Here is a 12,504-nt window from a genome sequence, read left to right as displayed (position 1 = left end):
CTTTTCATTTTCTTTGCTGTGCAAAAGCATTTAGTTTTGCTTTTATTTCTTTTACCTTAGGAGACTGATCCAAGAAAATATTCCCTATGATTTATGTCAAAGAGTATTCTGGCTGTGTTCTCTTCTCAGAGTTTTATGTGAGCGAATGTTCTAATCTCATTGTTTTACATGTGGCTGTCCAGTTTTCCCAGTGCTAGTTGTTGAAGAGCCTGTCTTTTCTCCATTGTATATTCTTGCCTCCTTTGTCATAGGTTAATTGACCATAGGTATGTGGTTTATTTCTGGGCTCTCTCTTCCGTTCCATTGATCTATGTGTCTGTTTTTGTGCCAATAACATGCTGTTTTGATTATTGTAGCTTTGTAGTACTATCTAAAGTCTGGAAGGCTTATACCTCCAGCTTTATTCTTTTTTCTCAGTATTGCTTTAGCAATTTGGGGTCTTTTATGGTTCCATATAAATTTTAGGATTATTTGTTCTACTTCTGTAAAAAATGTTCTGGGTAGTTTGATAGGGATTGCATTAAATCTGTAGATTGCTTTGGGTAGTGTGGTCATTTAAATAATATTAATTCTTCTAATACAAGAGCATGGGATATCTTTCCATTTCTTTAAATCATCTTCAATTTCCTTCATCTCGCCAACACTTTTCATTGTCTTTTTTATTATAGCCATCCTAGAGGGTATGACGTTATATCTCATTGTGGTTTTGATTTGCAGTTCCCTGATAGCTCATGATGTTGAGTACCTTTTTGTTGTTTATTGGCCATTTGTATATCTTCTTTGGAGAAATATCTGTTCAAATCCTTTGTCTGTTTTTAAAACTGGGTTATTTATCATTTTGTTGCTGAGTTGTAAGAGTTCTTTATATATATATTCTAGTTACCAGTCCCTTATCATCTATGTGATTTGCAAAAATTTTCTCCCATTCTGCAGGTTGTCTTTTAAGTTTCTTGATGATACCATTTTCAGAGTTTTTAATTTTGATGAAGTCCAACTTATCTATTTTTTCTTTTGTCACTTACACTTTTGGTATTGTATCTAAGAAATCATTGTCTAACCCAAGATCATGAGTATTTACTCCTATGTTTTTCTCTAAGAGTTTTATAGTTTAGCTCTTACGTTTAGGTCTTTGATCCATTCTGAGATAATTTTTGTATATGTTGTGATGTAGGGGGTCCAACTTCATTCTTTTCCTGTATATCCAGTTGTCCCAGCACCATTTATTAAAGAGACTGTTATTTGCCCCATTTTATTGTTTTGGCACCCTTTCCAAAAACCAGTTTATCATAATGTAAGGATTTATTCCTGAACTTTAAATTCTATCCCATTATCTTAATGTCTATCCTTTTGACAGTACCACACTCTGTTGATTACTATAGTTTTGTAGTATGTTTTGAAATCAGAAAGTATGAGTCTTCCAACTTGGTTTTCTTTCTCAAGATTGTTTTGGTGACTGAGTTCCTTGCATTTACATATGAATTTTAGGGTCAGCTTGACAAACTCTGCAGAAAATAAAGGCAGCTGGGATTTTTATGACAATCACATAAATCTGTAGATCAATTTGGGGAGTATTGCCATCTTCACAACATAACATTTTCTGATCCATGAACATGAGATGTCTCTCCATTATTTTTAGATCTCATTTAGTTTCTTTCCACAACATTTTGTGGTTTTCAGTGTAGAAGTCCTGCACTTCCTTTGTTAAATTTACTCCTAAGCATTTTATTCAATTTGATTCTATTATACATAATTTCACTCTTAGCTTATTCATTGCTAATGTATAGAAGTAAAATTGATTTTTGTATGTTCTGCCACCTTTCTGAACTTATTTCTTAGTCCTAATAGTTCTTTAGGGGATTCCTTAGGTTTTATATATATAAAATCATGTCATCTGCAAATGGAGATAGTTTTATTTTCTCCAGTCCAATCTGGAGGACTTTTATTTACTTTTCTTGTCTAACTGTCCTGGCTAGAACTTCTAGTACAATGCTGAGTAGAGGTGGAGAAAGCAGACATTCTTGTGTTCCTGATCTTGGGAGAGAACTCCCAAGTCTTTCACCAATAAGTATGATGTTAGCTGTGGGTTTTGTTTTTTGTTTGTTTTGGCCACACCACACAGCATGTGGGATCTTAGTTCCCTGACCAGGGATGGAACCTGCACCTCCTGCAGTCGAAGTGCAGAGTCTTAACCACTGGACCGCCAGGGAAGTCCCATTCTGGGGTTTTTGTAGATACCATTTGTCAAGTTGAAGAAGTTCCCCTGTATTTGTAGTTTGCTAAATCAGCACACTTTTAATTACTGTCTTGATGTCTGTATTCCCTGCTACGCTGTAAGCCTAGGTATGTCTTATTTGTTGCTATCTCCTTAGCATGTGGAGAAACCACTCAGTAACGATTTCCAAAATGACTGAAAGAAATTGTCCTTTCAGGTTTGTGTCTTCCTTTGTTTTGTTCTCATCCCCACTTTTGTAAATGGGATGTAAACATTGTAAATATTGTCAATATTGTCTTAAACCCACATCTTCCTGCTATTTCAGCTGTTTCTATTTTCTTGCCCATTGGGATTACTGGAGAGCAGATAGTTAACGTTATCTTGTTATAATCTCCAATACATCATGACCTATATTCTTTTATAAAGGCTATTGTCTAACCCATTGATCCTCTCACTCTTTTGAAATCTGCTTTCCTAAGTCTCAGGAACATTTCAACTCTGGCCAACATTCCCTTACTCTGCTATTACAAAGTCAGAGTTACTTTCTTCCAGGATTCCCATCACTCCCAGGTTCACTGTTGGCCAACACTCAATCCAGAGGCGGATTCCCTCACCTTACTCATTTGGTCCTCCATGCCAGGAAGCAGTCATGGGAACTAGTGAAGGCCTTGTCAGATGAGCTATGTGAGCTTCTCCCGAGAGACTTGGGGTTGCTGAAGCCCCTCTCCAGTCTACCCATTCTGGGCTGCTTCCTACAAACTGTGTACAGGAAGCTTTTACCTGCCCTTGGACTCACCAGGAAAGCTGGGGTGTACTCCCATTGTGAGAACATTTCTGTTCCTCTCTCTCATCTTCATCCCATCTGCTCTCCTCTAACTTAGTAAACTACGATGTTAAAACCAACCAGACAACTCCTGTTCCTCCCCTCTCATCATATCTGTTTCTTTTGAACAAAGCACACACTTCGGTTGTCACACTGGGGGCCATGTTTATGTTAAAATTATTTAAAAGTATTGAATTCTTACTTTAAAGAATGCTAATACTCTGTGCTTTGGTGTATGGTCCTTGGACATTTGAGGCTATGTTGATCTTAACTGATTTCAGAGTCTAGAGGTTTCGTACACTGCAAGTCACACCCTGCTGAGAGTTTGTCTAGCTGATGTCATCTACATTCACGTTGATCTACTGTCAATATGGCAGTAAAGTGCCTTATTCTAACAAAGTTAGCATTTAGAACAGTTCCCACTACGCATAAATAAAGTGTCTGGAGGAAGGGGCCACCTCCTCCTACTCTGCATGAGGGTGAAATATGGGCAGCGGTGGCCCTGATCCTGCTGATTTACCAACAGCAGTTTTCACAAGAGTGGGTCTGCTTCTATCCTAAGAAATCCGTCTCTCCAGCCTTCAGACCAAAGAAATTCTTTCTGAAAGCTGAGAGTCTGGATTTGCCTCTGGTGTTAGGAAAACTCCCCACCTCCTTTGGCAAACATACACCTGGGGATTACCAGGCACCTTTCGCCCCTAGGGTGTGCAGCTTTCCAGAGCTAGCTTTTAAAGAGAAATGTATCCAGCTAGGACAATAACATGAAAACTCCAAGGACATGAACGAAGATGGAGAAAGAGTTGGAATCCAGGAAACAGGAGGTCCAGCACTATGTCCTTCACTCACTACGGAAGTCCAAAGGCCAGAGCTGCAGAGCTGAACGAGAGAGCCAGAAGCCCAGCAGGGAGCAGGAAGAGCAACCTATGGGAAAAACGGAACCAGTAGTTTTATCTAATCGCTTAATCATGGGAAAAATAGTGTTCCGAAGGATTTTGAACTTCTGCTGGAGGGTTGGAAGAATTATTAGGATAATGACATAGACCAAGCAGATTTTTTTTTAATTAATTAATTTATTTATGGCTGTGTTGGGTCTTCATTTCTGTGCGAGGGCTTTCTCCAGTTGTGGCGAGTGGGGGCCACTCTTCATCGTGGTGCACAGGCCTCTCACTATCGCGGCCTCTCTGGTTGCGGAGCACAGGCTCCAGACTCGCAGGCTCAGTAGTTGTGGCTCACGGGCCCAGTTGCTCCGCGGCATGTGGGATCTTCCCAGACCAGGGCTCGAACCCGTTTCCCCTGCATTGGCAGGCAGATTCTCAACCACTGCACCACCAGGGAAGCCCCAAGCAGATTTTTTAAATGAGGTAATTGCTAACTCCTGGAAGAACAAAGACTTCTTAGAAGAAAGGAAATATGAACCTAGAGTTTTTCTTCACTCAGCAGAATAAAATAAAAATTGAGTATTGATTTAACAAAAAAATGTGACATAATATATTAGAGAATGGAGGGAGAGAAGATACAGGCATGAAAGTGGGGTTAGAAGCACCCAGCCCCATCTTCCATCATGAGGAGTCAGTAGCCATTTAAAATTGGTAAGTCAAGGGGTAACCATATAAACTATTATTGAGAAGTAAAGAGTTCGGAAGAAAGAGTTCGGAGAGAGGAATTTTGGATAGGAATGGGGCAGGGGACTGCTGTTTTTTCTTCATGCTTTGTATGAATGTCTTGAATTTTTTAATTATGTACCTTGGGCTGGACCGTTATGAAAAAAAAATAAGCAAACTAGCAAATAATCTGAGAGACAAGAGTTTAAGACTCAAGAGAAGAGGAGGGAGACAGAGAAGAACAGTTGAGGTGGCTTCTTTACCAGGTAGGGAAAGATGTTTGATTATAGTTGTAGAAAAAAATGTCTATGCAGAGATATCACTTGAATCCAAGAGACAAGCCCTCGAGAAAAGCCACTATTCCCCAGGGGTCCACAGCCAGCAGACCAGAGCTCAGCTAGACCAGAGGACAGAGTTGTAGTTATTCTAGCTGCCCCTCTTCTCAGCCCTTCCATCCTGTCCAGGGGGTCAGAGGAACTGACTTCCCCTCCACTTTGCTGCAGGCACTCAGGTGCTAAATGGACTATGGTTTGTGCTCAGACAGGGCAGAGTAGGTGGGTAGGGTGCCTCTGGGGACTTTTGAAGAATAAAGTAGGGACATTGCCATCCATTGGAGCCATGGGTGTGATGGAGCTGGTCCAGCCTTGCCAGTAGGTGGTACAGGTGCTCCCTCTGTTGTCTGGTGGACCTGAACAGCATCTGTGGGAATGGGGCCTGGCCTCTGTAGTCACTCGAAGGAAAAGCTTCTTTACTCACCCCGGACCTTTTGCATTTGAGCATCTGTGTCTTTTTCTGAGACAAATTCCCAGTGATCACTCAAGAATCTGGCCCTTGTTCCATTGGGCTGTGCTGCCCCCAAAGGTGTGATACAGCAAAGCCTGCACTGCTTGCAGCACAGTCAAAGCCGCCTTCGAGGATCCTGGGCCAGGTCCTCAGCTGGGTGAAGCTCTGGTTAGCGCACGATCATGGAACAGGTCATCTGAATACTTCAGAACCCCAGCCTGGAATCCCAGGAGAACGAAGCAGAAGAGGATCCCTCGTGGGAGAGCAGGGGAGAAGCTACATCTCGGTTCCCCTCCCATCAACCCAATCATTTCTCAGTCTGCCCACCCACAGGGTGCTGTGCGTGACATCGGAACGGACCGTTGGGTGTTTGCAGAATTACTCATACTCTCCGATATCTGAATCCTGTTTCACAGCCAGGTGGCAAAATAAGGGTCTTCAACTCCGTGACAAATAGGATCTTAGTTCTGGATGAAAAATACCTTTGGGGGAGGGGGAATCCAGCCAGCAAGGTGGACGCCTCCCTCACTCCTATAATCCATAAAATGGTCATCATATGATAGCTCTAAAAGATCATGCCCTACCAGAGTATAAAAGAGCTTCCAGAGAGTGGCCAGGCCAGACCCCACTTAGGAGAACTGACATTTGAGAACTCATTCCTAGAAGCATCTCTCCAGTGAGGGAATCCTCGCAGATGCGTGTGTCAAGAGAATAGGGCAAGAAACTGCTAGGGTGTGACCTTTCTGAGAAGAAACCATCAGAAGGTTGATGGCCTGGGCAGGGGTGCGCCATCACGCAAACGCCCACACTCAGGTACTAAGCGAGCATTTGGAGGTGGATGCGTCCCGGTACGAGGAACAAACACACAGCCAACTAACCTGCCTCTCACAGGAACTGCTGCGACGTGTTTGCAATCATTTCAGTAGCAGAGCAGGGTCAGACACACAGCATAGCTTGGGCCGCGTCATTGGGCCTCCTGGCCCTGTGCTTGGCTGACCAGGATAGATGGCCATGGTTATCAGCATGGACTTCAGAGGTAGACAGAGCTAATGCCTGAAGACCCCAAGTCCTGGGCTATCAGACTGCCCTCTTAGGTAAGATTTTCTGCATGTGAAACACTGGTCCCGACTGGTCAACACAGACTCTGCTTTAAAACAATGGACAGCTCAAAAAAATGAATGGGGCTGCTTTGGCAGGACTCAGAGATGACCTTCACCTGTACCTCCAGGTAGAAAGTCCAACACACCTGCACACTTTGCTGCTCCAGCCACATGCCTTGAAACCCAAGTCCCCTGACTCAGTGACTGTGCCCTCTGCAGCAGCTGGGCCTAAGCAGCCCCCAAGTGGAGGAACGCAAAGGACAGGCCTGCTTCCCCGGAGTGGGAGGTTACCCTGGTGAGAGTGGACACGTGTGTACACAAACACACACACCGGGGAAACCCAGGCCCAGAGAGCAGCTCTACGTGCAAACCCAGTGGTTTGGGGTGACGTCAGTCTTGCTTCTCCCTAGAACAGAAATAGGTTCCTTGGTTCTTGCCACCTCCAGGCCCAATGGGGACAGAGGCAGGATTACAGTGGAACAGTGCAGCACATGGCATGCCTGTGCTTTCCCTCTTCCCTCCCCCATCCCCTGTGCTCCATCAAGGGCCCTGACCCACTAGGACAGAATCCAGGAGGACCTCAGATATAGCCAACTCAGTTCAACGAGGGGTTTTCCAACCTCAAAAAATGTTCCACTCACCTATGTTTTAAATTAAGAATGGAGATAATATAACTTACCCAAATCTAAACATTTAAAACTTTCAGTTTCATATAATAGCCAGTTAGGAGGAGGGGCTGGGAATAGGGAAAGGGCAGGGAGTGTGGAATAGAAGAAAAGGTTAAGCGGAAGGGAGGAACGGAGAGTATATCAGGCAGCATCAGGTGAGAAAACAGGAACCACTCAAGGTATATCAAAAAGGACGTGAGTTGCTCACAAAATTGTTGGGTTTGCTGGAGGAGCGCAGGCCAGACACAATCACCACCAACTCCCAGGTTCACCACTAGCTTTCAGAGAACAAAGAAGCTGCTGCCGCCGCCGCCACGCTCACCAGATACGACAGGGAACAGCCAGAAATGGTTACAGCTGCCTGCAGGCCTAAGCAGGTGACTTGCAGGACAAAACCTCACATCTGCCCACCCTGCCAGAGGCAGAATAATAAGGCTCTGCCTGTCTGCTGCCTTTCAGGTCATAAGTGCATCTCACCGGTGGGACTTAAAATATATCTGGGACTCTTCTAGAGGCTTCCAGCCCCTGCCAAATGGAAGAGGGTATAGAAAGGGGGTATAAAGAGTGTCAGGTGCCAACAGACAATAGTCAGCACAGGGGAAAGAGAAAAATGGGGGGAGAGGGAACGACAAGCAGATGGAGATGGAGAGCTGGCGGGGAGGATGATTCAGACAGACAGGGGCAAACAAATGAGGCGTGGCAGGGAGCAATACAGACGAATAAGACAGGAGAGACTGAGGACAAGACAGAAATCAGGAGATTATGTAACAACCTAAATGGGAAAAGAATTTGAAAAAGAATAGGTACATGTATGGGCTTCCCTGGTGGCGCAGTGGTTAAGAATCCGCCTGCCAACACAGGGAACAGGGGTTCGATCCCTGATCCGGGAAGATCCCACATGCCGCAGAGCAACAACTACTGAGCCTGCGAGCCACAACTACTGAGCCCGCGTGCCACAACTACTGAAGCCCGTGTGCCTGGAGCCCATGCTTGGCAACAAGAGAAGCCACTGCAATGAGAAGCCCGCGCACCGCAACAAAGAGTAGCCCCCGCTTGCCACAATTAGAGAAGGCCCATGTGCAGCAACAAAGACCCAATGCAGCCCAAAATAAATAAATAAATTTATTTTAAAAAAAAAGAATTGATACATGCATATGTATAACTGAATCACTTTGCTGTACACCTGAAACTAACACAACATGTTAATCAACTATACTCCAACCTAAAATAAAAAGTTAAAAAAGAAAAAAACAGAAGGAGGAAGACTGGGGTCTATGGACGTCGATCGGGGTGGTGGCCATAGACCCAATCATCTGAAATCTGTTGCCAGTGGAAATGCTGACTTGCCCGACACCAATCAGAGTGGTAGCTCTCACACTTCATTGTGCATAAAAATTAGGAATAGCTTTTCTAAAAGACTTCAGAAATTCCGATCCGGAAAGTCTGGTGCTAGACCTGGGAATCTGCTTTTTTCTTTTAAAGCTCTCAAGTGATGGCTGTGGCCCTCAGGTGACTTTTCAGGACTCACTGCTTTTGCAGCTCCGCTGAATGGTGGAAACGCTCTGGGCTGCAGCAACCAGGAAGGCTATGAAATGCCCGATGAATTCAAGCTTCAGGTCTGCTCTGGTCAGAGGCCGCCCGCCACCCCTCCCCCACCCCCTCAGCCCCACGCCTGCTGCCCTGGATGGCTGAGATCCCTCCCTGCCACCTCCCAGCTCACTGCTCCCCTCCTTCCAGCTCCCAGAGAGCTGATGTCCTAGTTGATTTTTACCTCTAAACAAGCTAATTAAGCAGTAATCCTGGAAGAATCCATCACTCTGACAACGTTGTTGATTAACCATCCCCCAGCCAAGCCAGAAGTGCTTAATATCCCAACGGAGTGGTCAGCAATGAGTAGAGCTGCGGCACTGGGCTGCAGCACAGCAGGTGATGCCTGAGTATCAGCAGTTAGGTGCAGAAAGGGCAGGCGGGCCAACTCTGCAGCCAGGTGGAGGACAGTGGCGAGGAAGGTGGATGGGCTTGAGGCTGCACAGGCTGCGGCGTCCCTAGCCAGATTCTAGACCATTCTTTCTGAGACCCCCGATGCCCCCAGAGGGTTTCTAAGGTTATGAACAACTCTGGACCATGGGAGAAGGACCGTGTGAAAGGGGCTCCACACCGAGACATAATTCTCCAACTTCATAGCTGTGGCAACTGTTTAACTGCCGAATAAGAATAGACACAGGCAAAAACAATAGAATGACTGCATTCGGGGATCAATTTCAAGTCCAGACTGATACATCTTTCTTTTTTTCCGCACTTAGACTCTTGTTTTAAACACCCCTCTGTTCCCTTAAAAGATTTACTTTCTTCAGTGCTCAGAAAACAGTCTCTTGGACCGAGCAGGACGTGGCAAAACACTGCCCCCTGATGGTCACAGTTGATGCAGCTTCAAAGCATCCGCCTTCCAAAGGTTCCTTCCCACTCAAGTACCCAGTGTGGGCTCAGCAAGGAGCCTCCGGCCAGCCTGGCTGGAGCTTGCCATCTGAGCTGCCATCTCTGCAGCATTGCCCCATCCTCTGTCTGACTTTGAATTCTCATCTCATGTCTCCCCTTTTTTGGCATAAAGAATGGATGACATTGGTAAATACTCTTTTGTGTTTTGTTTTGTTATATTAGAAGATAACGATTTATTGTTTGAACAAGGGAGTGATATGATGAAAGTAGAGTTTATGGTAGATTAATCTAGTAAAATGTGTGGGAAAGATAAGAAGCAAGAGAGTTGATTCAAGGAAGCTAGATAGGAGAACGTGGCAGTTAATATATAAGGGCTTGATTTAGGAGAGAAGACATAAAAATTAAGCATGTAGTCATGAATCGAATAGACCCGTATCCACGGTGCGCTGTTTCCGTCACTAAATCAGGTTTCACTTATTTGACTCTATTAGCTATGTCAGTACTTACCAGAAGACTCTATGTTATCATTTAGAAACTGCATCTCTCTCTCCCCACCCCCCCACCCCCCAGCTTCCAGGTAGAATTTGATCTTACTCATGTAAAGCTCGCTCAAATAGGAGTAGTCCTTGCATGGAGAAGAATTCTGAGTTGGTAAATACTCTTGACCAAGGGAAGGAAACTGACCCCCAGCTGTGCCCTTCTGATGGGATCACTGACATGCCATGTCATCTTATGTCTTGAAGAGTTTCCAATTCTGTTCAGGCACAAAGAAAAGAAAAATAGTTGAGAGTAAGTGCCCAATAGTGTTAAGAGAATGAATGGCCGAGCATGTGTAGTGTAGAGACAGGGAGCACGGTGGAGTGGACAGAGCACTGGGCAAGGCCTCTGGGGTCTCAGGTTCAAGTCCTGGTTCTGCCTCCATCCAGCTATGTGTGCTTTGGGAATGGCCTTCTCTTTCTCGGCTTCCCTTAAAATGAAGGGGCTGAAGTTGGAGATCTCTAAGGTCCCTTCCACGGCACACACTTGGGGAGCCAGAGCCTAAGGATTCTAAGCCACGGTCATCATGAAGAGACAGCAATTAGGCAGGAAGAAAGAGCCCCTAACAATGCAGCAGCAAGAGCTCTTACTGGGACCCGCTCTCTAGAGAAATAAACGGTGCTCTTTTCCCTCAGCCTGGGAGGGGCTACTCCTTTTATGATTTTTCAGCGATGGAAATTTCAAAAGCCCCTTCGCTGTATATTACAGCATAAGGAATATGGTCCATAATATTGTAATAACTTTGTGTAGGGACAGATGGTTGCTAGACTTACCGTGGTGATCACTGCATAATGTATGCAAATGTCAAATCATTTTGTAGTTTACCTGAAAATTAACATAGTATTGGACATCAACCATATTTCAATTAAAACATTTTTTTTAAAACCTTATGCATGGAATGAAAAAACAGTGCCCCTTCTCTCACCCAGAGTTGGTCATTAGCTTTGACACTGCCCTGGAAGGGTGGAATCCAGGCCACAGTGCAGCCACGGATGGTGGTGAGACAGTGACACCTCGTGGCTATCTCCACTAATCACAGCCCAGCCCTGCTTCTCGGCACTTGCGAAAGCCCCGTCCTTCCTGGGGCAGCATTAACCCTCAGTGAGTGGGAGTGATGCAGGGCCCTGCGTTGTAATCTCAGTCTTGCCACTGCCTCTCTGTCTGACCGTCCTCAGTTTCTTCAAAAGGGAGTTTGCTCCATAAGTCTTTCCCTTCCAACTGCCTTGTTCTCTGGACTTCCATGACTTACGGTGTGTAGTCAGGGATCCTAGGTCCATGCAGTGTGCAGGATGTCCCTACTGGGAAGGCATGGCCCCGAGTTCACCACTACGACCCTGAGGTCCCACCCACCCCGTGATCAGGCACGGTCCTGCCACCCACCCACCTCCTTGAGACAGCCAGACCATTGACCACAGATGTTCCATCCAAGGCGTACCTCCGTCCCGGCTGCCAGTTGCTGAGGTGGGAAAAGGTAACAGGACCAGCCAGAAGGAAACCTCATTGAGCCAGCTTTCTATTGGGTGTGGGGAGGACTTCACCTGCTCTTGTCCACTTTGGGTACGAATCTTGCCCTATTGGTGGGACCCATAGGGTTCATGTATCCCCAAAGAACAATGTAGATGGGTTCTTTTTGATACACTTTCCTCCCTGTACTGATACCCACACAAGCTGCAAAGAACGAGGGTTGTGTGCTGAAGATTCTGAACCTCCCGCCAGGCACTCATGATGTTTTGGCATGGCTGAAGACACAGAGGCTGAGTTTTGGGGTCTTTCCTGAGTATCACATTATTCTTACCCTAGAAGAACTGGGCTTCCTGCCTCTTGAGCCATGTCCCTTATCACTAGTTTCCGGTCTGTATTTACTCGTCTTTCTCCAAGAGTAATCTCTGAGTGCTGCATGGTGTCCGCAGAAGACCGTGATGCTTTCCAATGTGGCTGTGTTCATGTCACCATCACTCCCTATGGCTTCCCTAGACTGTCCCCAAGAAGTGTACAGTGGTAACACCCAGGAGCCCCTTGAAGAGGGAAGTCATTCATTCAGGTTGGGGATGCAATTTCTAGAGTTGCCACAGCTTCTGGTGGTATGTGGCAAATTTTCCCTGGTTATTAAAGAGAGCATGTAAAAATACTTTTTTGGAGATGGAGAGCACATGAACTATCATTTTAAAACACCTACTCTATATTAATCAGGGTCCAGTCAGGAGACAAGAACCATACCAGCTGTTGGAATAGGGAAAATTTAATACAAAGAATGATTAACTAGTGAAGGGTAGTTAACTACTGAAAGGGGCAATAGAGGACTCTAAGGAAGACAGGAATAGGAAATGCTGGAAGGAGCTGCTAC

Source organism: Grampus griseus, assembly GCF_964374135.1.
Source record: "Grampus griseus genome assembly, chromosome: 15".
NCBI lineage: Eukaryota > Metazoa > Chordata > Mammalia > Artiodactyla > Delphinidae > Grampus > Grampus griseus.
Note: the sequence above shows the minus strand (reverse complement) of the source record.